The sequence below is a fragment of the Urocitellus parryii genome, chromosome 14, assembly GCF_045843805.1.
Source record: "Urocitellus parryii isolate mUroPar1 chromosome 14, mUroPar1.hap1, whole genome shotgun sequence".
Lineage (NCBI taxonomy): Eukaryota > Metazoa > Chordata > Mammalia > Rodentia > Sciuridae > Urocitellus > Urocitellus parryii.
In genome coordinates this window covers 62,318,589-62,346,509 of record NC_135544.1, presented here as the reverse complement: position 1 = coordinate 62,346,509, position 27,921 = coordinate 62,318,589, and positions in this window count along the sequence as shown.

Genomic DNA, 27,921 nt, shown 5'->3' with positions numbered 1-27,921 from the left:
AACACGTGAATCAGATCATATGGCATCTGTCCCTCCGCGGTGGCTGATTTTCTTAGCCCAATGTCTTAGAGACTCCTCCAGGTTGTCATACGTGGCAGGATCTCCTCTGGTTTGAAGGAAACACATCCTATTGCATTTTCTTCATGCCTTCATTTGCTGACAGACGTTGGGTTGTTTCCGTATCTTGATGACTGGGAATGAAGCTGGAATCAGGAATGGAGTACAGGTACCGCCCACGGCCCTGTTTCCAGTACTCCTGGATGCATAGCCAGGTGTGGAGCTGCTGTACCACTGGGAAGGACTATTTTTAAACTTTAAGGATAAAGTCCCTGCTGTGTTCCTAGTGGCTGTACTGATTTACATTCCAACAGCATCATGCTGGTCTCCTTTCTCCACAGCCCCATCAACTCTTATTACCTTTATATTTTTGGTAGGAATTACTCTAAAAAGGAGGGTGATTTCTCATTGTGGTTTTGATTAGTGCTTCCTTAGTGATTAGAGGTATTAAAAACAATTCACATGTCTGTTGGCCACTTGAATTTCATTTCTCCTTTTAGAAAGTGTCTATTATGTATTTTTTCTGTTTTTTTAAAAGTTATTCATATTTTTGTTACTGAGTAGAATGAGTTCCTTATATATTTTAAATATGAATACCTTATCAAATATTTTCTCCCATTCCATAGATGGTCTTTTCTCTTTGATTGTTTCCTTTGCTGTTCAGAAGCTTTTAAAATTTGATATAATTCTGCATTTGCTTTAGCTTCTTGTGCTTTTGGTATCATAGTCAGAAAATTATTGCCAAGTCCAATGTCAAGATGATTCTCCCTACGGTTTCTTCTAGGATTTTAAGGATTAAAATATTATGCTTAAGTCTCTTTTGCATTTTTAGATGGTTTTGTGTATGGTAAGAAAGAGATCTGATTTCATTCCTTTGCATGTGGATCTCTGATTTTCGCAACGCTGTTTGTCTCCCCAGTGTGTGTTGTTGGTACTTTTGTCGAAGACTGGTTGAATATGAATGTGTAAGTTTACTTCTGACTCCCTGGTTTGGTCCATTGGCGAATTTGTCTCTTCTTATGCCAGCGCCATGTTGTTCTGAATACCACACACCTGAAGTTTGGAAGCCAGACACCTCCAGCTTTGTTCTTGCTGCTCAGATTGCTGGGGCCACTTGGGGGTCTTCTGTGGTTCTGCATGAATTTTAGGCAGTTGAGACCTACAGAGGTGGGTGAAGACTGTGGGGTTCTCAAGATAGAAGCTGTGGAGTGGTAGGGGTGGATGTGGTCCTCCGGAAACCAGGCCACTGGGAGCCAGGCTGGGGGACTGGCTCCCCACGTGGCTCCCAGCAGCTCTGTCTGCAGAGGGCTTGGGTGGTCTAATCCCCCCACAGCCCCAGTGGGAGGAAACCCAAGCAAGTCCTTCAGGAAAGCTGGGAAGCCGGCTGCTCATGCCGCATCCTTTGCCCTCTTTTGGTGTCCTGCTGGAGTGAGGTGGTCCTTAGGAAGCTGTTTGCCTGCCCTTTCTGTGCCAGGTGGCTCTGTTTTGTGTCACTACTTTGCTGCAGCATCTCAAGCACATACCTGAGCTCTTGGAGCTATTTCCATTTATGAGTCTGGGAGCTCCTCACCTACACTTCTGAAGGTTTCTCATTTTACTTCTTAAAGATGATTTTAATTCTCATTCTTCTTCCTTTGACAGTGATATTTTGTTAGTTTTAACATATGTTCAGTTGAAAATGATCCTTATTTTTTTAATGAGTGAGGATAAATAGATATTCTAAAATATCTTAAGTTTATTTTTACTTGATATATGGCTGTCATGATTCAGCCATTATTTTTAGAGGTTTTTCCGTTTAAGTTCAAATGTGGCTTCCTTGTGCTAAACATTTTCTTAATTTTAGCTTTACATTTCAGTTTATTTTATTTAATGTATTTTCTTAAGGTTACACTGGCATATTAATTGTTACAATTGTAAGCTCTAGTTTGGTTATCCTCTAGACATTAGTATTGATGTAGAAGTTCTATGATTTGACATATCACATTACTATACTTGTTGGTCATAACTTTTAGCTACAGTGATAGCACTTCATTTTACTTATAGAGGCAAAGTATTTTTGGGGGGAGAAATATGTTCTTAACTATATTTCTAAAATATAAGATATGTGTTGTATCTTTAATGCATATCACTATGAGTGGTACTTCCTAGTACTTCCTATGCGTCCTTTGGCAATAATAGATAAATTATCTATCTACAGAACTTTATTGTTATTTTTATCTCAGATTCATATAGAAAGGTGACTGAAGAAAGAAATATAAGCATTTAAGAAGCTGGGATCTAAAACAGAAAATGTTTCACAAGAATTATAGAATATAAAATCTCTTCATATAGAAACAATGGGGTGCTTTGTTTTGTTTTTGGTACCAGGGATTGAACCCAGGGGTGCTTAACAACTTAGCTACATTGCCAGTCCTTTTTAAAAATATTTTATTTAGAGTCAGATTCTCTAAGTTGTTTAGGGCCTCGCTAAGTTGCTGAGACTGGCTTTGAACTGACAATCCTCCTGCCTCAGCCTCCTGAGCAGCTGGGATTACAGGTGTGTGCCACCGTGCCCCAAAACAACGGGGTTTTAATGTATAAGTTTCATTTCTTTTTCTTTTTTTATGTGAGTTAAGTTTTATTAAGGGACAAAATGAAGTGGGAGGTCTGAAGGCGTAGGCATGTTCTTCAACAGACCTGTAACCAAAAATCAGCTTAAAAAGGCAAACAGAAAATATATACTTCAAAAGGGAAAAAATACTGTGAAACAGCTCAGGTTTAACCACCTAACCTTGCTGAAAATGGTTAATATTGTACATTTTATTATTTGAACCGCTGCCAACTGAGACATTAAATCAGATCTACTCTTTGTGCGAAGATGGAATGCACACGTATGCAAGCATAGATACTGTCTTCTGTGCCCTGCAAAAATGACTTTCTCTAAACTTAGCTGGAAACAGAAGTCTTCCTAGGAGAGACAAATGGAGCAAATTCTACGGGCAAATGGTGATGCATGTCTTGGTCTTCCCATTGGAATGTGGTAATGCTCCCTGGTGTCTCACTGAATGTTTGTGCCAAACCATGAGCTCTGTGCCATGTGTAGAGGCACAGGCTGACTTTCTGTTCCAGCCCAGCACCTGAGGTGAACAGACTTGAAGGAGGAGAGATCTATTGGGCCTAGAGGTTTGGAGGGTTTAGTTCATAGTAGGCCGCCCTATTGGTTGGGGGCACAAGGAGAGGCAGTGTGTCACGGCCACTGTGCCTGGTGGAGGAAACTGCTCACCTCACTTCATGCAGGGAGCAAAAAGAGAGGAAGGGACCCACAATCCATGTCAAGGATGCACCCCAGTGACTTAAGTCCTCCCTCTAGGCTCCACCTCTTAAAGGCCTACCACCTTCTAACAGTACGAGGCTGAGGGCCAAGCCTTTACCAGCGGACCTGCGGGGGACAGTCCAGATGCAGTCTATCACAATGGGAGGCTGGATATAAATCCATTGTCCTTTCCACAGGCTAGTTGACACATGCAATTCTCACAGATCTATTATGTACAGAGAAATGTGATTTCTACCTATGAATTTATTGGTATCATTGCATATATTATCAGTAGAACCAAAGCTCTTTTGTGATTACAAATGTATTTTGGAAATTTACAAATACTCCTCTGTATAATGAGATTAAGTTGGCCATTTTCACTATGGGGGAATTTAAAGATAGCCATTTCCACAGGAAAAGCATTTCTACATCATTTACTGTCACAGTTTTATTTCTTTCCATTTTCTCTCTATGCATACACACATAAATATTTATCCACTGATATCAGAAGACACATGCACCTCTTCTTCTTGGATCAGCACATTTCTTGCACACAATCAGTATTTGAAGCATGTTGTGGGATGGAAGTGGCTGGGTGTCGCCGATGGCCTGGGTGTACAGGAAGGTGGGTCTAAGGAGCTGAATGGATTGCAGCTGGGGCCTGAACTTGAGGTGACACAGGAGCATCCTCATGTAATCAGACCCAAGGCTTGACATGGAACTAGGGCAATGAGAAGCCCGGGCCAACATTTCAGACCCCGAGGTGCATTCACATGTGTCTAGGTCGGACACTGAGACTGCTGTGAGCCACGTTGGCGTGAAGGTGGGAGAACCAGATGAAGACATAAAGCAATGGCGTGTTGACTTTTTGAGTGAAACAAATAAGCAAATGGAGACAAAGTCTGATGTCTGCTGCAAAAAGCTGGCATTGCCTGTCATGTCGTCCTACTCCCAACGAGCTCTCTGACTGGTGAGGCGTGATACTCCATCATCTTAAAGAGTTGACTCGTACACTGGGCACACACACAATGCTTTTGTTTACCCTATAGTTTTTATTTGTCTTATTTTTACATACACTTAAAAGTAATATGCTAAAAAATAAGATGTATACTCTGTTGAGAAGAGCGTATCAAAGATACACTGAATATATGTTTATGCTTCACAATAGATAATCAGATGGGGATTTGAAAGTATGCAAAGGAGTAGCAAAGATTTGTATTTCTTTAGGGAGACAGATGCATAAATGAGAATTGTCAAAATAATGTCACACACACAAAAGGAAAGATGTTTATTAAAGTCAACAACTTAAGTAATAAAATCAAAATGAAAATGCTTGAAAAAAGAAAACAATTACAATTACGGAGAACACAAAGATCCTGTGAGTGAACAAAGAAAAGGAGAACATCGAATGATCACGGTGTAATGCTCTCGGTGTGTGTGCATGTGTGTGCATGTTTGTGTGCATGCATGTGTGCATATGTGTGTGTGTGTGTGCATATGTGTGTGTGTGTGTTCCACTTTCTTCCCTGAATACAAGCTTCTTTCTGACAGCCTTTCCTATTGTCTACTATAAGTTGCTAGATTTACACTAACAAAGCTCACTATGTTTAACACATTAGTGTTAATGAGTCTCATATATGTATAGGTGAACAACTCTAAAATATTTATTTGATAATAAAAATCCAAAGCCAAAAGTATACTAATTATAATTGTATTCTTAATGATTCAAGAAGCTCTTTGTAATTGAAGGGATAAAACTTTAATCATTTATCACATATGTTATACTTTTAATTAATGGTGCATACCATTTATAGAAATTTAAAATTATATGAGCATTATTCAGTATGTTTATATAAATATAGAAGTATATAAAAATAAAATATAAAGTGGATGTGGGCATTTATATGTGAACACACGTATTTGGTACTGGGATTGAGCCCTGGGGTGCTCTTACCATTGAGCCACATCTCCAGCTCTTTTTATTTTTTATTTTGAGACAGGGTCTTTCTAGGTTGCTGAGTCAGGCCATCCTCCTGCCTCAGCCACCTGAGTGGCTGGGATTACAGGCGTCCACCACCACACTTTGCACTTAAACAGGCTTTAAAATAGTTGTTGAGTGTTTTGGGTTACCAGTCTTTAACTAGCTGAGTTTTGCATTTGACCTGAAATGCACTCTGGTGGTGGCCTCGTATGCAATCTTGAGGCTGTCTCCTCAGGGTCATCCTTGGTCTGCTTAACTTTTTCTTTAGTGGAGGACAGCCTGTATGATTGCCTCAGTGTCCCTTGCTCCCTTGTAATCATGTCCCTGTTTCACCTTCTCCTGTGGACTGTGGGCTAGACGCATGCTGGGCTTCAGTGGCAGACCTCCAGGGTGACGGTGACGGGCGTCCCCGCCCAGGCTCACAGCAGTACAACTCCCAGCTGGCCAGCCACCCTCCCCTGCTCTGTGACGGAGCCAGCTGCTGCATGGAGAGGCACAGTGACAGCGAATGCAGGCTGGCCTTCCGCTGAAAGTCCCCTGGAAGCTGAATCCTCAGTTCCATACCCAAGAGGACATGAATTCCTCTACCCACTTCCTCAGCAAGCCTAGAAGTAGATCCTTTCCCCAGTAAACCTCAGCGTGGCGGATCCATAACTGTAGCCTCATGGGAGCCTGGTGTGTGTGTGTGTGCGTGTGCGTGTGTGCATGTGTGTATATGTGTGTGTGTGTGTGTGTGTGTGTGTGTGTGACCTGCAGTGGGCAGAGATATTTTATGTAAAAGTAGAAGTTTGTTATTGTTTCAGATATTTTCAATACTAAGCACCCTGGGAAATTTCCCTGCAGATCCATGAGGACCATGAATAATTAAAGCTAGATTTCCCTGCATGAGGATCTGAGATGAAGCTTTCTGATTAAGATAAATTATTTTTAAAGAAAAAAAATGTGAAATAACCCTTGATGGGAACCAGGCAAGTTGATTCCGTCATCCTGAGAGTGAATTCAGCATGAACAGTATGGCGTGGCGTTCTCACGGCTCAGAGCGACAGGAATCGTGTCCGCTTGTTCGTCTTGCTGAACGTAGATGATCCAAAATAACGTTTTGTTGTCTTTACATCTTAAAACATGCACCTTTTCAAACTCGCCTCTATCTTATCCCATGAAAAGGTGCCATCCAAGAACTCTAATTGCCAGTCACCATGGAGAAGCGTGATGATGGGTGTGGATGCCGCAGTGGGACCTGCGTCTCCAGGGCTGAGCACACAAGGCCACACTGTGAATTGGACTGACGCTGTCTGGTGGACCCCCGGAGGGAGTCGCAACACTCCTCTGTCCTGTTACAATCCAATCAGGGCAGCTACAAGTTGAAACTTGCTGCCCAAGAGAACAGTTTTGTCTGTTCTGCTGGGTTCTCACCTCTTCCTTCACATAGCACATTCTCAATCTGCAATGACATTTCTTTGCCTTGTCTGTCAGACAGCTGTGGGACCTTCATCATCTTACTAACAACCATTCCAGGAACTAAAGAGTAAATCATAATTTATTCCAATCATCCCTCAATAATGATCTGGTTCATATTAGCAGATTATTCTCTGTTTTCCTAACATTGGATCCACAGTGATGGGTTTTCTTCTTCTTTTTTCTTTAAAACTAAAACTCAGTACAATACAAAAACTACAGATTAAGTGACTTCTAGGAAGGAGAAAAATGAACAAGATAGGCCATTTTAAGAGTGTGACTATAATTTTATTGCATCTTAAAGGTCTATAATTCTTGAAAAGTGAGAGAAGAAATTAATGGGCAGTTGCAATCAAACCAAATTGTTTTGATTCCTGTCTTGCTATATTTGATGTGGCTGTGCAGTCCTGAGTCAATGCTTGCCAAAGGATAGGTCTCTGGGTGTGGTCATTGAGAGATGGCTGATGCCAAGGAGAGGTCCCAGGCAGGTCCCATTGGGAGTGCCAGTCCCCATGCCCCCAAAGGGCTCCTGACCCATGGGCAGCACAGCAGAAGCAGCCATGACAGCCAATAAGGAATCTTAGATGCAAAGTGGCACAGACTTTCACAAATGACCAGCAATGACCAGAAATCCAGACCAGGAGGAAGGCAGACAGGTGCGTGTGCTCCCCGTGCATGGACTGCCAGGCAAAGGCCCTAGATCTCAACACAAAAAGAAATTTCTTTCTTCAAAGAACACTAAGAAATTTTGATAGGGGTATACACACACACACACACACACACACACACACACACACACCAGTTCAACTCACAGGGTGGTGTGTGAGGGAAGAAGGAACATCACACAATGAAAACTTAATTAAAGTTTTAAATGCTAAATGTGGAGTGGTAGGAACAATGAATATAAATGAATTTAATTTGCCAAATAGCAGAAAATTTTAGTTTGGTTTTAAAATCCAGCTACATATTGTTTACAAGTGACATAACTAGTAACATAAATGTTATAAATGGAAAATTTGATCCAAGGATATGCAAAGGGATATCAAATGTCCATATACCCTGAAGAGGAATTTAAGGTTTAAAACTATTAATATAGATTAAGAAAACATTTCTGACTACTGACAGAAAAAATACACCAATATCATCTAGTAATTTGAAATTGTAGGCTACACATACAGTAGAGGACAAACTTACCTGCTTTACACATTAAATGGGTGCAGAATCTATGAAACACCACCACACTCTCCAGTGTGGTCTTCAGAAAGCAATTTCAAGTGGGTTCTGGGGGCAAGGGTTATCTACATATCAGTCATGGTCCCGGGAGTTAATGACTTAGTGCGTTGTTTCAGTCAGCTTTCTCCCTGTTGCGACCAAAAGAACTGACAAAACAATTAGAGGAACAATATTTATTTAGGGGCTCAGGGTTTTAGAGGTCTCAGTCCACAAACAGCTCTGGGCCACAGGTGAGGAGGAGCATCATGGAGGGGCAGGGGGCAGAGGAAAGCAGCTCAGGACAAGAGGGCCAGGAGGAAGGGGGGGGGAGAGAGAGAGAGAGAGAGAGAGACTGCCCTCATCATGGACAAAATATGAACCCCAAAGGCATGCTCCCAGGGACCCACCTCCTGCAGCCCTACCCTGGGACCTGCCTACAGTCACCACCCAGTTAATCCCTATCAGGGGATCGATTCACTGATTAGATTAAGGCTCTCATAACCCAACCATTTCACCTCTAAACTTTCCTGCATTGTCTCACACAGAGCTTTTAGGGGACTCTTGCTATCTGCCATAGCATCCATTGTTGGGGAAATGGATGAATCCAAAGTGATAGAACTTCGAGGCAGTCGTTAGAATAAACAAATTGGGTGTACACACTGCAATATAATTAGTGCTGAAGTTGTAAAGCTGAATAAAAAAGGGAATAGAATGAAAACCATAACATCATGCCATTTATGTGAAAGACGTACGAACTCCAAGTAACCATGCCCTCTGACAGATCCCGAAGTCCGTGTGCAGCCCATACGTGGATACACCTTGGCATGCTGGCGTTTGGGAAATGTGGGAATGGGGAATGGGCACCAGCAGAGGGTGTGGATTAACCCACTCATCAATCTGCAGAGAAGGTGAATTTGCGATTGGATGATGCATGCTGGGCTCAATACATTGACCTAAGGACAAAGTGATGTCCAGGGCAGGACAGTCTGAGCTGCACTTGTGTATTGTCAGGTGGCAGTCACCAGGAATGGGTGCGCAGAGACAGGACCATGAAGGAAGACTGCAGACCCCAGGGAGCCCCTGGGAGATGGGGGCTGTTTGTCAACCTCCCCAGCTGTAGTTCATTATGTCCCTTTAAGAAAAACCATGGCTTCAAGATCAGGTCACCCCTACCAGGTGGCCTGAGCCCTCCCTTATCACCAACACTATCACAGCTCCTCATCTCCCCAGTCCCCAAACATCAAGACCCTCACAAAGCAAGCTGGCTTCAGGCTATCCAAAGGGTAATGAACTGAGATAAAAACAGGGAGGCTCAGTTACCTTAAAGCTCCATCATCTCCCCAGGTGGTCCATGGGGTTCCTGTGCTGTCAGTCAAAGGTGGGCCTCTTGGAGACTCTCTGGAAACTTCCCTGGGAGCCTCAACAAAACTGGAGGGCAGGCGGGGTACTAATCCTTCTCCTCTCCAAGAGGCCCCACTTTCTCCCTTGAGAGTGTCCCTCTTCTCCTTTTCCTATCTCTTCTAATAAACTCATGCCAGCTACTCTGAGCGACACGTCTGAAATCTTCCTGGCACGAAGACGAGAGCCAGTAAGACAGGATTGCCCAGCTGGCTCAGCTCCGCCTGGCAGGACTGTGCCCTTGACAGCACGAAGAGCAAGCTCTGAGCCATGCAGTCCGTTTTCAGGGGAAATCTACACACGGCAGCAGCAAGGAAACAGACAAAGGATGAGGAAGGAAGGAAGGAAGGAAGGAAGGAAGGAAGGAAGGAAGGAAGGAAGGAAGGAAGGAAGGAAGGAAGGAAGGAAGGAGATAAAGAGGAAAAAAGAAGACAAAAGTCTCTCAAAGGCACTGAGAAGTGAGCAAGAGCAAGGTGTGATTGCTGTGTCTTGGGGAAGGGTGGGGAGACGTCCTAATGTAAAGGAATCGAACTCCATGGCGTGGATTTTCCATTTTTTCTGTGTTTTCTTCTATAACACTATTCACAGTCAGAATTGCCAGGAAACTGAAAATACTAACGGTGGGAAGCAGGAGGAGGGCTGGGGACACATTTATGATACAGCAAATAGCTCACAAAAGGTCATATATAAATTACTGTTAAACACATAAAAAATGTGGAAATACCGAAATATCCCTCAGTAGCTAACAGGAAGACTGAAAGTAAGAAATCGGACAATTCCACATATTAATAAAGATGGAATAAATCACATATTTTTGTGAAAAAAATGTCACTCCAGTATTTGTAAAACCTTCAGTCACAGTAGTTAAAACCTCAAATAGCCAGTATCACAAAGGTCCACCAACAGATGGATCAATGAACAAAAGAGGATATATCCATTTAATACAAAGGAACCGGTCATTCATTAAAAAATATGTAATCTCAGTTTTGCTGTTCACAATTAAATAAATCCAATTAAAATGTGCATGTTATATGATTCTATTTATGTAAATTTCTAGAAAATGAGAACTAGTCTGTAGTGACAACAGTAAGTCATCTGCTTTTGGAGGGTCCAAAAGGTGGGATGAACTTCAATGTGGAAAAAACAATCTTTGGAGGATTATGGAAATGTTCTGAGTTTTCATTATAGAAGTGGTTTCATGTGCATATACATCTGTCAAAGCTCAATGATTTGGACACTTTTAATAGATTCCGTTATTGTACATGAAGATGGCTTTTAAAAGTAATCTGAATATGAGTAAGGCAGACTTGGTGAACATACGAGATCTGAGAAATTCACAGCAAAATCTGAGGAACTTCCTCTCCAAGGTGAGTGAGGTGTCAAAAGCAAGATGTGTCTAGACTTATGAAAGACCTGACTTACTAATCTGACAAGAAGTGATTGTTTCTATAGATACTTATATCTGAAATATACGAGGTACCAAAGAAGTCCAATTAAATTATAATCAAGAAGACGTAAATCTGTTTCCTAACACAAAGTAATACAATTAGAAATTAATTATTTAAAACAGCACAAACCACATGTCACTCTTGAAATTTGAAAGCTATAATTAAATAATTAAGGAGGAAACATTATTGAAATAGCATATTTTTTAGAACTGAATTATAATGAAGAGTCTAAGTGTCAAACCAGGTGGAATTCAGTTAAAGTCTCATATAAAAAGGAATGAACAGATCCAAGTAAAGAAGGCGAGGAAAGGAAGAAGGAGAGAGGAATATTGAGGTCGGCTGGGCGAAGAGGTTAGAAAAGTGACACCTGGCCCAGAGCAAGAGGAAGAAGGGAAGAAACACAAAAGCACCAGAGGGAAACAGAGGAATAATAACACCGACCAAGAGTAACAGAATTTATTCATTCAAATAGCAAGAAAGTAGGTAAGTGGAAATATCTAAAAATAATGAAGAAGAAAGTAGAAGTCTGAATGCTAAGGAGATTAAATTCTAGGAGAGTAGAGATAAAAGAAAAAACAACAATATATATCAACAAAATTTTCAGTGTAAATTTTAATAAAAATGAATGGATAATTTTGCACAAAACTGCCACATCTGACTCAAATAGAATTAGTTTAAACTGATTTCTAATAAAGATATGAAATGGCAATTATGTCAACTCTCTTTACTCCTCCACTAGCAGCTATAAAAATGTGACCAAATACAGATGGTTTTACATAAATATTTTACTAAAACTTCCAAAAACCAACAAACTTTATTTGTTACAAATTGTTTATGTGATTCCAAACTACTATAGTTTGTGTAAATATTGTGTGCATAGAAAATAATTCATCATGAGAAGTATGGTTTCTTTTAAGCAATTTAAAATTTAAAATGTAATTCAAAGTCAGCATTTTCAAGGTAAAATTGTATTAGTTTTTCCAATAAATATGTAAAATACATTTGGTAATATTTATCAGGAATTTATACGTACATAATTTGTTGCTATTCTAACACATTTATCTATAAAAACACAGGAAACTTAACATTTAATAGTGGATTTCTGAAATATTTCCATTAAAGACTAAATAATTCAGGGCACATTATGTCACTATCCCAAATCAACACTGTATGAGAGCAACTAGCCAAAGCAGTAACACACATGTCTATATAATACCTGAAATGACATTTTAAAAACCTATCTATTCTCAATTAGATTCTCTACATATTAAATTGAACACTAATAAAAAACAGAGCTTATATCAGTCCTGGCATGATATTTAAATAAAAAGTAAGAAAATCAAATATGACAACTTTTCTACATATCATAAGTGACCAAATTAGTAAAATAAATAGAACTAAACATTTTCATTTATGGTACTCTTTGACAATGATAACAGTTGTATTATTAATTCTAAGAAAACTGTATAGACTTTATGGAGGAAAAAAAATGATAAAGAAGATACTCTCAGACTGGAAGGAGATGCCGAAGACCATATGAAGTGTCCAACCCCCAAGACAATCTTCTAACTTCCATGCATTTTGAGATAAATTGCCATGAAAAACATTTGGAATTTGGAAACACTTTTTCCAAAATTTATATGAACGATAATCACCCTTAGAACCCAAGTCAACCTGAAGGAGTCCCGAGGGGGACCTATGGCGCAGCATTCCATGGGCACACACGTCTGCTGAATGTAAATGGCATAGAGCGATGGCATCCGCATGCCACCCTGGAGGAACTCGGAGGTTCTGCAAGCAGAAAAATACACTTGGCATAGGTACGTTGCGCAGGGTGCTACGTCAGTGCCACTACGAATGGAAAAATAAAGACAAAGTTTGCTCGGATCACTTAACCATGTAAAATATTTCAGAGATTAAGTTGTGAAGGTTAATTTTGGAAGGAAATATGTATATGAAAAAGCACTTTAAGCTTTAAACTTAGAAAAGCCACACTTTAGGGACTTTTCTTGAACCTCTCACTGAACTGAGACCACATGACACACCACTCACCCCAAGCCAAGAGTGGCACCTGCCCCCACAGCTGCTGGACCAACTGGGCTCCAGTGGCCACTTCCCAGGGCAGACACAGTGTGTGTCACCTAACACAGTAGTAAGGTCGAAAATCTGACAAATGACCAATGGTTCGAGGGTCACTGTGAGCTAGCAGGATACAGTGGAGGCCTGTTGACCTTGGAAACAGGGCGTGGCTGACCTCTTGCAGGCCTTCCTCCCTGAGCTGGGCAGGCTGTCCTAGGGAAGATTAGGGAACACAGAGAAAGCTGAGCCTCATGCTGGTGGGCAGAGAAGGGGAAGAGTGAGAAAGAGGCCAGTGTGTGCAGGGCAGTGGGAGCGCTTGTGAACTGACCTCTGCCCCCCCAAAATAAACCTGTGCCCATAGGTTGACTGCCAAAGGTGAAGCCTGATGAGAGTCAGAGATGCCCAGCCCCCACTCACCTCCCCTGCCAGAGCAAGACGTGCTGGATGAAAATGACCATGGGATGCAGCTGGGAGAGCTAAAGACACATATTCTGTCAGAGGTCAGCCCCAAAGAAGACCGAAAGCACAGATCAAAAAAAAAAAGGAAATAGTAGATAAGTGGATGACTATTAAATCTAAATACAAATCCAGCTCATCTCCCAACTGGAATAAAGCCAACCCAATATTACATATCTAGCAGAAATACAAGTGCACTTGGTTCCAGCATCAAATTATTCACCTCAGTATCTACCCTTCTAAACAGCGTGTCTGAATTTTAAGAAATCATTGCAAATAAAGGAAAGGCAAGAAAAAACTTTCGTCTGAAGAGACAAGGCCACCATCAGAACCAGGCTCAGCCATGATATTACATCAGGAATTCCTTACAGGAAATTTAAATAACTTTGTCTATTAGTTATTAATAGTTTAATGGATCTAATAGGCAAAATGGGCAGCATGCATGATGAGACGGGCAACAGCAAGAACGGAAATGTGGGAATCCAGACCACAGAGAGAGAAATGAGCAAGTCATTTGTCAATCTCATCAGTCGACTTGACAGGCTGGAGAGAAAATTGATCACCTTGAGAATATGCCAATAGAAATTATCCAAACTGCTTTACACAAAGACAAAAGGCATGTGCATACCTAGAACTGAGACAATAATTACAGTAAGTGTCAGAAAATAGACAAGCCGGAGACAATGGGATGCCATCTTTAAAGTGCTGGGGAGGAAACCCATCAACCCTGAATTCTATAACCAGAAAAGGTACCCTGAAAATAAATGGACAGATATTCTGTCTCTTTGGATTGGGAAACTGGGTTTTGTTACAGTATCAGTTTCCAACTGATAGAGTCATTGTGAGCCTAATGAAAATTCCAGTAGGGGCTTTTTTAGACAGAACATGCTAGTTCTCTAACTGATATGGGTATGGAAAGGACCAGGAAGAAACACAAAGAAATGCAGCAAGACCCATAAAGTGGAAAACTTAAGCCATTTGATTTCAACCCAAAGATGTGGCAAAGAAGAGAGTCTGACCAGAAATGAGCATGTGGTCAAAGCAGAGTCAGCTCCAAGATGCAAGAGCCACTGAGTGGGGCAAGGGGGCGATTCATCAGATGTTGGGAATGACTGGGCGGGCTGACAGCCCCTGGGAACCTTCCCTTTGACTTCACCCAAACAAGAATATGAACTTGAATGAATATGTGCGTGCACGTGTATGCATATGCACACACACATGCTCATATGTTTGTATATATACACACACACATACAGATACACAGTATACACACACTAGCATGTATCATTGATCAGAACAACACATATTAACAAAAACCACATTACTTGCAAGAAGTATAGGAGAGAAAAATTTTTGTGACCTTGGAGTAGGACAAAACAAAACAAAGCAAAAAAACAAAAACGCCAAACGAACTATTCCTCAATTACCACCTTTATCTTAAACAGATAATTTCAGTATACTACTTTTAATTTCCCTACCACTCCTTTCTACTGTAGTTTGAATTATTTTTATAGTGATTGCCTTGGGAATTACAATTATTACCTTAACTTAAAGCCACCTAATTTTGAGTAATGGAACTTCCTCTTAGGAGTATATTGAAACGGCACGTGGAAAGCTGGCCCTGGTCTAGCGCATGATTCTCCTTTCTCCTTTGCGTCAGTATCACCAAGATTGCATCCGTGGGTGTTATTAGCCCATAAACACAGTTTACAATTATTGCTTTACGCAATTGCCGTTTACAAGGAGAAAGGTGCTGCAGAAATATGTAGACGCCCTCTTTGGTTTTCGCTGTGCAGTGCCATTATCGGTGTTCCTGCTTCCTCCTGCGTATTTCTGTCTCCTTGGGCTTACTCCTTGCTTTGTGTGGCTATACTTCAGGCTGTCAGAGAGGGAGGCAGCGTTCAATTTGCTTCATTCCTTTTCTTTGTGTTCCCCTGATTGGATCATTTGAATGTGCCTATCTTCAAGGCCACTGATTGTTTTGCTGGATAAAACTACAGTTGATTTGTGATTTTGGTTATTGTGTTACTCAATTGCGAAATTTCCACTTGTTTTTAAAATAATTTCTCTCTCCTTTTTTGGCAGTTCCCATTGGGTGAGATGATATTCCCTTATTTGTTTTATTCCTTCAACAGGATTCCTTTAGTTAGTTTAGTTAGTTTTCCTTTTAGTTTAGTTTAGAACGGCTGGTTTAAAATTTTGTCTGTTAAGTCCAAAGTCTGCTCCTCTCCAGGGCAATTTACTATTAATTACTTTCCCCTGTAAGCACATACTTCCCCTCTCTCTGTGTGTCACAATTCTTGTTGAATGACATTTCAGATAACATAGGGTGGCAACGTGCGTGTTGTTGGATGATGACTTTCTGCTGTTTGTTAGTCCAGTGACCTTTGTGGATGACCTATGAATATTCGGTGCTCCTGGAGGGCATAATAATTAAAGATTTGGCTCAAATAACTTCAGTGGTCAGCTAACATTAGTCTGAAATTTCTTTAAATAACTTGAACCAGTGCATCCATCATCCTCTGCAGAGGGACGCTGTGTGTGCATTTGATCTTCTGTGCCGGGTGCTTTGCCACAGAGTCTTGGCCCTCCGTTCCTGGTGCCAGGCTTGGAGGAAAGCAGAGGTGGTGATCCGCACATGCTCACTGTTCCTGCAGCTGCTCAGAATCTTGACTGCTCCAGGGGGTGTCCACCTCCCAGAGCTGCATGGTTAAAAAGTTGCTGCTGGTTGTTTTTAACAAATGCTCTGAGGACCCGGCTTTCACTAGAGTAAGCACCACACCAGGGCAGATAATGACACCGCTTGTAACCTGGGTTTTCCAGAGCTACAGGCTGGATTGTGCCGCAGTCTGGCTGGGCACAAATCACGAGCCACTAAAGCAGGAACAAATTTTATTTTTTCTACTGCAAGAAAAAACCTCACACACGCTCCTGGGGAATCTTCCCAAAAAGCCACGAGGCTCCTCCAGCAACCCCCAGCCGGAAATAACTATCCGGGAAAACCCTCCTCCTGCACTTCGACAACCAATGGGACCTCCCGGGGAATCCCCGTGAGAACTAAAAATAGCGCGAGAACTCAAAATTAGCGCTAGAACTCAAAAGTAGCGGCAGAGGCGGATATTAACGCCTTGCCTGTCAATCAATACTGTTGGCAAAATGCCAGGGGCCATACAGACTCGGCTGTGGCTCTCAGCATCTCCCCCCTTCTGTTTAAATAAACAACAAGTAATGTGGCTTAGGGACCATGCCTGTTAGGTAGTCCAATTCAACATATGGTCCTTACCCGTCATCGGATGAACTGACCTCTAGGCGTCAGCCTCCTGTCTTAGGTTGGTACCACTGCAATCGGATCATACCCGTCACTGACTACCGGTCCAGCATACAGCCATACTTGTGGATAGGCCTTTGCACCAGTGGGGGGGGTGAGGTTCTTTGCCTCACCTCTGTTGGCCCCCAAACTTGTCCTTGGTGCCAATGGGGGGGTGAGGTTCTTTGCCTCACCTCTGTTGGCCCCCAAATTTTAGACCATCACTAGTAGAAGGGAGGAGGATGAAAAATGCCATGACACCAAGCCAATTGAGGGCTCCTTTGAAAAATTGTACCACCAGTGACACCATCAGCAAAGATGCCAGCATTACCACAATTCGCTGCACCAACAGATAGTTCACAATGCATACAAGTGATACATAGTCCAGGCAAGTTCTGCAAGCAGTTCAAAGTAGAGGAATCTGTCAATATGTCCATTTCCTCCCAAAGTAAATCTACTCCTTGATTGAGCATTACTTGTTGAGTTATTATTCACTGATGCATCAATTTATACAGTTTGTTGATAGCTACCGAAGAAGCTGTAGTTTGGTTTTATCTTTGTCTTCACCGGCACTGGGATGAAGATAGGAATTCTGGCAATGATGCTAGGAAAAAAATTATGTAACATTCCAACAGGCATTAAGAAAACAATTTTTTGAACAATTTACATTATCCTGAACAGAATTATTAAATATAATGAGAAGGAAAGGTGAAAGCAAACAAACAGATCTGTTAACCTCCTTATTTGTTCACATATTAAAACAATTTTCAACAGCTGTTTACCCAATCTAAATTAAACCATTAAAATCACGTGAATAAAAAAAAATTCGGATCCATTTATTCATGAGCGCTCCTCATATAAGATATATGGACATACACACATACAGACATACAACACAAAACAGAAGTGTGCGCACATAACATACAACATATAAGACAATAATAAAGGCCTTGTAGCTTTACCTAGGTGAAATCTCCATTGCAATGTTTAAAAACTCCACAGTCAAAAAATAAAACACAGTCAAAAAACAAAACTGATCAGAAAAACATTAACCTAGGTTTGTATGAGCTCAAAAAATAAAATAGAACTTTATGATGTGGGAAAAATGCAATAATAAAATAGATATTGAAAAAAGGCACCGTGGTTAATCACTGTCGCAGATGTAAGAATAGCCAAGCTGGAGCTCTGGATATCAGCTGTTATGGATTTCAGTCAAATCATCTTCTTTTTCTGTAGAAATTGTTTTGGTTAACCTCTCTGGAATCCAAATCGGCTGCTGTTCTCCCTGTGGGAACACACAAACGGAACCCCTACTCCAGACAATAACTGGGTCGGGACCTTTCCATTGTCCTGTTAGAATATCTTTCCAAAGTACCTTAGGCTTATGTACATTTTTCGGATACATATGTCTTTCCGCAGCACTAAGTCCTGATGAATCCAAATTTAGAAAGTTTAGAGTAAAAAGGGTTATTTTAAGTTTATCTTTGGGGGATATATACCCCTTTCCAATTCCCTCTTTTTGCTTTAATAAGTACGTTTTAATAGTTTGATGAGCTCTTTCAACTATGCCTTGTCCCTGTGGATTGTATGGGATTCCTGTTATATGAGTAATACCAAAAGATGAGCAAAATTGTTTAAAAGAGTTAGAAGTGTAACCAGGACCATTATCAGTTTTTAACTGTTTAGGAACACCCACAGTGGCAAAATTTTGTAAGCAATGAGCTATAACATCTTTAGTTTTTTCTCCGGCATGAAGGGAGCCCATCAAAAATCCGGAAGAAGTATCAACTGTAACATGTAAATATTTTAATTTTCCAAATTCTGGCAAGTGTGTGACGTCCATCTGCCAAATATGGTTAGGTATCAGTCCTCTAGGATTGACTCCAAGATTAACTTGTGGTAAAAAGGTCACACAATTTTGACATTGTTTTATTATATGCCTGGCTTGTTCCTTAGTTATTTTAAAATGCTTTTGTAAAGTATTAGCATTAACATGAAACCTTTTATGAAAATTTGTAGCTTCTTCTACAGTAGAAAAAATATGTATATCATGTGTAGTTTTATCTGCTAAATCATTGCCCAAACTAAGGGCTCCAGGCAATCCTGTATGTGCCCTGATATGTCCTATAAAGAATGGATCTTTTCTATCCCAGATTAGACTTTGTATAGTGGAAAACAAAGAGAAAACAGTAGAGGAAGGGGAAATCCTATCAGCATCTTCAAGGGATATTATAGCATTAACTATATACTGACTATCAGAAAATAAATTAAATACAGAATCTTTAAACATCACAAAAGCTTGTAAAACTGCATTGAGCTCTACCTTTTGAGCTGATTGTTTGGGAACTAAAAATGTAAAAGTTTGATCAGGGGTAACTACTGCTGCTGTACCATTATTAGACCCATCAGTGAATATATTTGGAGCATTCACGATAGGTGTTTTTCTTGTCATTTTAGGAAAAACTACAGGATGCTTAGACCAAAAAGACAACAAAGGATTAGATGGTAAATGATTATCAAATGAAACATTTGATTTACACATGATTATTGCCCATTAGCTAACTCATCAATTTGCTCCATAGTATATGGAGTAATAATTTTATTGGGAGAAATTCCAAACACTCCCTTTGCTGCTTTTATTCCTTTCAGTATTAATTGTCCTACAGCCTCAGGATACCTAGTAAGAATAGTGTTAGGAGAGTAAGATAAATGTATCCACAATAATGGACCTTCTTGCCAAAATACTCCTGTAGGAATATTTTTTGTTGGTATTACAATGAATAATAAAGGCAAACTTATATCAATTCTGTCCAAATGCATATTTTCCATATATGTTTCAATAATTTTTAATGCCTTTCTTGCTTCAGGAGTTAATATGCGGGGTGAATTTGGATCTGATGGACCTTTTAGGATATCAAATAAAGGTCCCAACTCTCCTGTTGGTATGCCTAGATAAGGCCTTATCCAATTTATATCTCCCAACAACTTTTGAAAGTCATTAAGCGATTTGAGTTGATCTACTCGTATTTGAATTTTAGGTGGACGGACCATGGTTGAGGATAATAGAACTCCTAAATAATTAATTGGAAAATTTAATTGTACTTTATCTATTGCTATCTCTAGATTATAATTTTTTAACAAATTTGTAAGTGTGGCATAACATTCCAACAATGTGTTTTTATCTTTGTGTGCTAACAATACATCATCCATATAGTGAAATATTTGTAGTTCAGGATTTTGATTTCTAAGTGGCTGGATTGCTTTATTAACATAAATTTGACACATAGTTGGGCTGTTAGCCATCCCTTGAGGGAGCACTTTCCATTCATATCTCTGATCAGGACCTTCATGATTCAGTGCAGGGATAGTAAATGCAAAATGTGGACTATCCTCAGGATGAATTGGAATTGAAAAGAAACAATCTTTAATATCTATAGCTAAAACATACCAGGTTTTTGGTAAAGCAGACAATTGAGGAATCCCTGATTGAGCAGGTCCCATAATAACCATCTCATTATTAATGGCTCTTAAATCTTGTAATAATCTCCATTTACCAGATTTCTTTTTAATGACAAAAATGGGAGTATTATAGGGAGATACAGAAGGTTGTATATGTCCCTCCGCTAATTGTTGTTTGACCAGGTCATGGGCTGCTTGTATCTTTTCTTTAGTCAGGGGCCACTGAGAAACCCATACTGGTCTATCTGATTTCCAAGTGATTTTTATTGCCTCAGTGACCCCTTCTGAAAACCCAGTCCATGTCTATTTATTCTTTGATCTATTTGTATTGGTGCTGCTATACCTTGTTCTTGTTTTTCTAATCTTTTTCCTTTCCTAAAACCTTGTCTAGCCATAATAGTGGGTGCATTTTGATTGATATTATTTGTTAATGTCAAACCTAATTGATCTAAGACATCTCGTCCCCATAAATTTACGGGAAGATGATCCAATACATATGGCTGTATAGTTCCTTCACATCCTTCAGGATCCTTCCAATCTAAGACCATTGCACTTCTATGGGGATTAGTTGCCACTCCTAGGCCTCGAAGCGTTTGAGTGGCTTGTTGTAATGGCCAATGTTTTGGCCATTCTTGACGAGATATGATGCTAAGGTCTGCACCTGTATCCAGTAGCCCATTAAATTCATGTCCTTGAATATTTAGTTTTAGCATTGGGTGAGAATCTAAATTCAAAGACAGCATAGCCCAATCTACACCTGTGGAGCCTAAACCCCTGGAACCTCTTTCCATAGTAGTACTGGAAAATTTATCATGTAGGCTGGATATTATTAATAACTGTGCTATTCTATCTCCTGGTGAAATTACTGATATACCCTTTGGAGAACTAGCTATAATTTTTATTTCACCTTCATAATCGGGATCAATTACCCCGGGACTTATCATAAGTCCTTTTAGCGTAGAAGAACTGCGTCCTAACAATAAGCCTACTGTTCCTTGGGGAAGAGGTCCTTTTACTCCTGTGGGAATGATTTGAACTCCCATCTCTGGAGTTAGTACTGCTCTGGCGGAGGCGCAGATGTCCAACCCTGCGCTCCCTCTGGTTCGTCTGATGAGAGATCGGATGGATAATGTGTCCTGGGTACTACCCTGATGGGGTTGCTGGGTTCCTCCATGGTTTTTCTGGGTTCCTCCAGTGCCCCGTACATTTGTGGTCGTGGGCCCCGGAGCATTGGGCCCCCCTGTCCGTTTTTTGGCAATGGAGCCTGATGCCTTTCTCCACGATATCGTGGGTAACCACCTGGTCCTTGTCCATTTTTTGATAATGGAGTACCCTCTATGGTGGTTTGAGAACGGCATTCATTAGCCCAGTGTCTCCCTCTACGGCATCGTGGGCAAATATCTGGTGTTCTATTCCTTTGATACCTAACTTTGTTATACCTTCCTCCTATGGGGCAACTCCTTTTAAAATGTCCTGTTTGTTCACAATTGTAGCATGTTTTTGGCCTGGCATCTAAAGCCTGTTGTACTGCTGCCAAGACTTGTCCTTGTTCATTAATGTCTCTACATAATTTAATATATGTGTTCAAATCTTCATGTCTCCATGGTCTAATGACCTCTCTGCAGCAACGATTTGCTTGGTCATAAGCCAGTTGTTTTATAAATGGCATTGCTTGTTCTGTGTCACCAAAAATTTTGGTGGCTGTTTGAATAAGCCTATCTACAAAGTCAGCGTAAGGTTCATTAGGTCTCTGTATTACCTTAGATAGCTGACCTTGTAAATCTCCCTGTCCTTGTAAAGTCTTCCATGCCCTAACTGCGTCTGCAGCAATCTGTGCATATACAGCAGGATCATATTGAATTTGTTGCCGCTGACCCTCATAAGGTCCTTTTCCTAGCAACATCTCTAGACTTCTTTGAGGGTAACCGGCTGCTGCATTTCGTCTAGCTGTCTCCCTGCAAAATTCCTCATTGGCAACCTTCCATAACAAATATTGTCCTCCATTTAGCACAGATCTACACATGCTAGCCCAATCTGCTGGAGTCATGTCCAAGTTAGTAATGGATTCGACCATGCTTACAGTGAAGGGTGCATGAGGACCATAGGTTGTTACAGCCTCCTTTAATTGCTTCACTGTTTTGAACTCTAACTCACGGTGAATTCGCTGCCCTCCTGCCTGCTCAAGTACAGGGCATGCTAATCTTTGAGGTCCTGTCTCAGGATCCCATCTATCAACTACGGGGGTTGAGGGGGTTGAGGGCCACTCAGCTATCTCCATAGGTGGAGCTGTTGGCTGAATTACGCCCTCTGGTGATAGATCGGTGTTAGTAGCAGCCTCCTGTTGTTGCTTCCCCCCTGATAGCTGTTTCTCCTCTAAGCTTTCTTCCTTTAAATTTTCTTCCTCTGTCTGACTAGCTTGAGAGACCTTCTCTTTTGCTTGATCTAAATTGTCTTTCTCCATGGTTTGAACCTCTAACAATTTATTTAACACTCTTTCAGTTTGTTTTTTACTAATTTCTAATCTGTTACAAAGATAACGCAACCCAAAAAGATAACACAAAACAAAACCGAAACAGAATGAAACAAAAATGGAACAAAAAATCGTTGTATCAATTTTCCTATTTTCTGGACATGTGCATTTGTGGTCTATTTCTATCTCTTCCTCAGGGGCAAACAACTTCAAACCTTGAGCCAACCATTTTTCCCAGTCTGCCTGAGAAAATTCTAGGGATAGGCAGCTTGAAACAAAACCAAAACAAATCAAAGCAAGAACATATTGTTTTTTAAAATGGTCACTCATTCTCTTGCCTTCCCTTAGGGGTAAGCAATTTCACTTACCCCGAAGCTTCAGACGTTCCCCGTCCGGGCCGCCAAATGCCGCAGTCTGGCTGGGCACAAATCACGAGCCACTAAAGCAGGAACAAATTTTATTTTTTCTACTGCAAGAAAAAACCTCACACACGCTCCTGGGGAATCTTCCCGAAAAGCCACGAGGCTCCTCCAGCAACCCCCAGCCGGAAATAACTATCCGGGAAAACCCTCCTCCTGCACTTCGACAACCAATGGGACCTCCCGGGGAATCCCCGTGAGAACTAAAAATAGCGCGAGAACTCAAAATTAGCGCTAGAACTCAAAAGTAGCGGCAGAGGCGGATATTAACGCCTTGCCTGTCAATCAATACTGTTGGCAAAATGCCAGGGGCCATACAGACTCGGCTGTGGCTCTCAGCAGGATTGTGTCCTACAAAGTCCTTATGTCAAGCTCCTAACCTCCAATGCCTTAGAAAGTGACTTCATTTGGAGAAAGGACCTTTAATGTATTGAGTTAAAATAAGACCCTTCATATAGGCCCTGATCCCGTCAACTTGGTGTCCTCATAATAACAGGAAACTGAGACCCCCAAAGAGACTCTGGAACTGCACACATAAGAGGCAAGGGCATGTGAGGACCTGCTGGGAAGCTGGCTGTCTGCAGGCCAGGCGAGGGGCCCCAGGAATGACCCCTATCAAACTCCGTGCCTCAGAAGCTATGGGGTGAGTCAGCTGGGACAACCCTCCAGGGGCAGGCTTGCTGGGAGCTCCCCCTTCTCTTCTCCACCTGTGGGGATACAGGGACGGTGGCTCACAGCCTCCTGGCCCCAGGGCTGGCGCTGCTCCAGTGGGGGGATGCGTGACAGGGACCCTCTAAGCACCTCCGTACTTCATTCCCCAGCTCCCCACCACGTCTAAAGCATCATCCACCTCTTCAGAAAGTGACACAGACTTTCAGAAATAGTCCAGGGAAGAATATAAATATATTCAGCTTAAATCAAGACCTGAGGGGCCCACCTCTCTGTTCCCAGATGCTGTGGTCTGCACAACCCTACGCTGGGATACACTGACCAAGCCCAGAACTGCCGCTGACTTGAACTGGCCAACCGTCCTCACATGCCCTCCCAACAGAGCTGGTTCTCACTTATATGAAGAAACAGAGTCACTGTTGTAATGTTCTCTTAGAAAACTACATATCTCATCAGGAAGAGAAGTCAAACTGGTAAGAAATAACCCCTAACTGGTTTGATTTCCCCAACACCCTCATGCTGGAGTTTAACTGCCACTAGGACACCACGGGAGGTGGGACACTGAAGAGGTAATTAGGTGGCAGGGCTCTGTCTTCATGGGTGAGTTACTACTGTTTACTCAGGAGTGGGTTAGTGTTCATGAGAGTGGCTCTGTGATAAAAACCACCATGTGATGCCGACTGCCCTGTGGTGACACAGCAAGAGACCAAATGCCACCCTTTGAGCTTGGACTTCCCAGCCTCTGACAGCCTGAGCCAAATATATATATTTCCATTGTTTATAATTTACCCAGTCTGCAGTAGTGTGTTATAGCAGCAGAAAACAGCCTGAGACCTTCTATTCATCCTATTCCTCAACGGCTGCGAGTGGCCATTCTGGCCAGCTCCTTCCCATTCTCAGCCTCTCCACTTTCAGGAAGGAGACATCTGATGCCACTAACACCAAGGACAGAGCAGAGCGACCCCAAGGAAGCTCAAAGGCTCAGGTCATCTCAGACAGCCAGGGCACAGTGTCTCCACCACAGATCTGGAGCTCCGCCAGTAATTAGCTGTTCTCTGAGTCATTTGTGTCTGAAATGTTTCTGATTTGTTTCCAAGATGTTTTATCTGAATATGTTTTTATGAAGACTCTCACAAAGCTAAACCAAATAATTTTCACATGAAAAATCACCTGTACTTCATGTAAAAATAACCTGAAGTTATGTAATTCAAAACAGAGGCTATGCCCGTGGGATGTGGGCAGGAAGAGCCTGACATGGTCATGCGGGTGGATTCACGGACCTGCATGCGCACTTTACAGTTTGCACATGACTTTTCCATCCATAAACTATGCTGGAGAAAGAGAAACGAGTTCAAGCAATACTGCTATTTCTCTTTAGGTGTAGCTCCTTTTAGCTACAGATAATAAAACGCTGCTATAAATAACAACCTGGCTGTGTGCATGTCTGCTGAAGATCAGTCTAGTAGGAGATAAACAGCAGAAGGCGGCCTCTAACACTGAGCAAGGTGGAATCTCCTTCTCCCTCAAATACCTGTGGACAACAGCACTCAACTGCCACCCTTCATTCTGCTGTTCCTTGTCCTTCTCCGCGGAGATGGGCTGGTACCACCAGCTGCCAATAACCTGTTGTGCGCTGGGAGCAGAGTCTTCACTTCCTGTCCCCAGCATGGGTCTAGTCCAGCTGCAGCAGTCACTCAGGGTGTTAGGAAAGAAGTGGGAAGAAGAAGAGAGGAGTCCAGGAGGGGAAGCAGGGGGCGTGCACAGGTGGAGGGGCTGTGCCTACAGGTGGGTGGAGGGAAACACAGACCCTGCTGGGAGCCTCCGGAAATATCTCCCACTGCTGTGATTGTTTACTGATTCCTGATCATAAAGCAATAAGATATCTCCCTAGCCTTGTGCCTTGCAACCCGATCCAGAAAAGATGCATTTAGTTGAACTTTAGGAATTTGCTGTCATTCAGCCTACTTTGCTCTGCAAAATGCCAATTTAATATGATTTCACCAAATGCAAAATGAATCTCTTTGTATTGGTTACTTTCAACCCCTGTGCTAAGGGTCTCAAAGCCATCTTTTCTCTGCATATGTTCAAGAAGACTTCCTTTGGTCACCTCTGTGCCCTCCTGGGCCCCAGTTAAGCCTTCCTGTCCACGTATGCAACCTAGGCCCTCCTACCCACCTTCCACCTCACGGTCCTCCCATATCAATGTCCTGGGATTCTGCAGCTGGCTTCCCAACTTGCTCACCAGGAACTGTAATGAGACCTTTTGCCTCAAGTCACTCCCCAGCTAAAGCAAACACATGTCCATCCTGAGGAAGGAAAATCTAGTTGCAGCAAAAGCTTGCTTTTGTCTTTCCTCCATTCTCTGGGTTTCTGTGAACCTCAATTTATCCTCTGCTCTTTGCCACGTTGCCTCAACTTCACGAGGATTTCCCCCCTTCAGACCTGGTCTGCTCACTGTTCTTCACGGTGAATAAACAGCATGGCTCCCTTCAGCAGCTTGTGGGCCAGCCTCTTCTTGCCAAGACTAGCACGGAGTTATTCCTCTCACCCAGGAACAAGAGCATCATCGCTCCCATGGCTCTGTCTTTCTCTTTGGGTTGTTGCTTTCATCTGGTGAAGTGGGGATTAATTGTGAAGTGCTCATTGATTCTTCTGTGTCAGTCATCTTGCTGGACAGAAGGAGTTTCTGCTCATGCAACTACACAACAATGTGCATTTAACAGATGGAATTTCTCTGTGCAGAGGCAACACTAAAAATCTCAAGGAAAGATGATGAACATTATACTCAAATCTGTCTCTTGCCAGAACCCCGGTCTCCTCATCTGTTGTATCATAGCAAAAGATATCTTTCCTGCCTGAACTTGAAAGTGACTGTGAAGGTCCTGTTAAAGAATGCAGGTGACAGCATTTCAAAAGCCACAAACAGTGTATTATTATAGTCCAGTGGTTGCTTTTGTGTTCAAAATATATAATGGACTTCTAAGCTGTAATCTTATGTCCAGTTGTACTTTTCAGCTTAAAAATGAGGAGATTAGGCCTTGCCAAAGTTATGATAATTACATTCACAAATGAAATTCTTTTCCCTGATATTCAATTTGTCCTACTGGGACCATTGACCCATCACTCATACTAAACCTCTTTTAGATTTTAGGATCATTTTTAAAAGCCATAAAAAGCTCTTGTACAAATCATGTAAAACTGTTGTTCTGACAACATAAATGTTCCGTGCATCAAAAACCACATTAAACTTATCCAAGCGTCTAGAAAATGCATCCAAGAGAGGAGGCTTTATTTTCTGATAAGGACCCCCACCGCAGGGAAGAGCCAGGTGCCAGCTCGCCTTCCAGAGGTGAGTGAGCCCCAGCACGTCCCTGCTAATGGAGGTTGGGAGGTTTGAGTCCTGACCTAAAGCAGGAAGCCTCAGGTCCAGGCCTGGTTGGGGCCAGTGGAGAGTGTGTTCCGACCTCTTCCATGGTGTCTGTACAATTGCCTATCGATTTTAACTTTAAGAAGGCGATCACCTTGTAGATGACATCCCTACTGTGTCTAGACATTCCTCCCTATTCTCAATTTCAAATCAAAGCCCTCTACTACTGGATGAGTGTAATTATTCTAGGCTTGTTCCTTCCCAAAGGAAGTCACTGCAGCAGGAAAGGGTGTTGTTATGAACCTCTTGGTTTGTTTTGCAGACCCCATTTGCACCCATGCTTGGTTCTATCACAAGCACTGATGTTTGTCCACCTATAAGTCTGCTCACGTAGCTAAATGAGCAAGTATTTTATCTCAGCAAAATACCCAGATCTGGGAAAATGTAGTATCAGCATCACTTTCTACTGTTCTTACCTTTAGGTTTTGATCCTGAAAAAACTTGTGTCAGTTGAAAATTGGAAACACTAAATTGAAATTTTTAAGAGAAATAAAATAGCACACTTAGTTCTTGAATAATTTAAGGGACCTCACACTTTCAGGATGTAACATATTTTCACTGCATAGCAATGTGCACAAACATATTAGCCACAGAAAATAGTGAAAATGTTTCTGTACAAGTTGAATTAACTTGCTGTTAAAATTCGGCTTGCTCCCTTGAGCCCTAAGCCTCTCTTGCATAACATTTGCTATGCGGTACTCAAATTGTTCAAGCATAGTAAACCATATTGCACCCACAACATGTATGGTGGAAATTAATTAACGCACAAGAACTCTAGAGTATTGGACATGA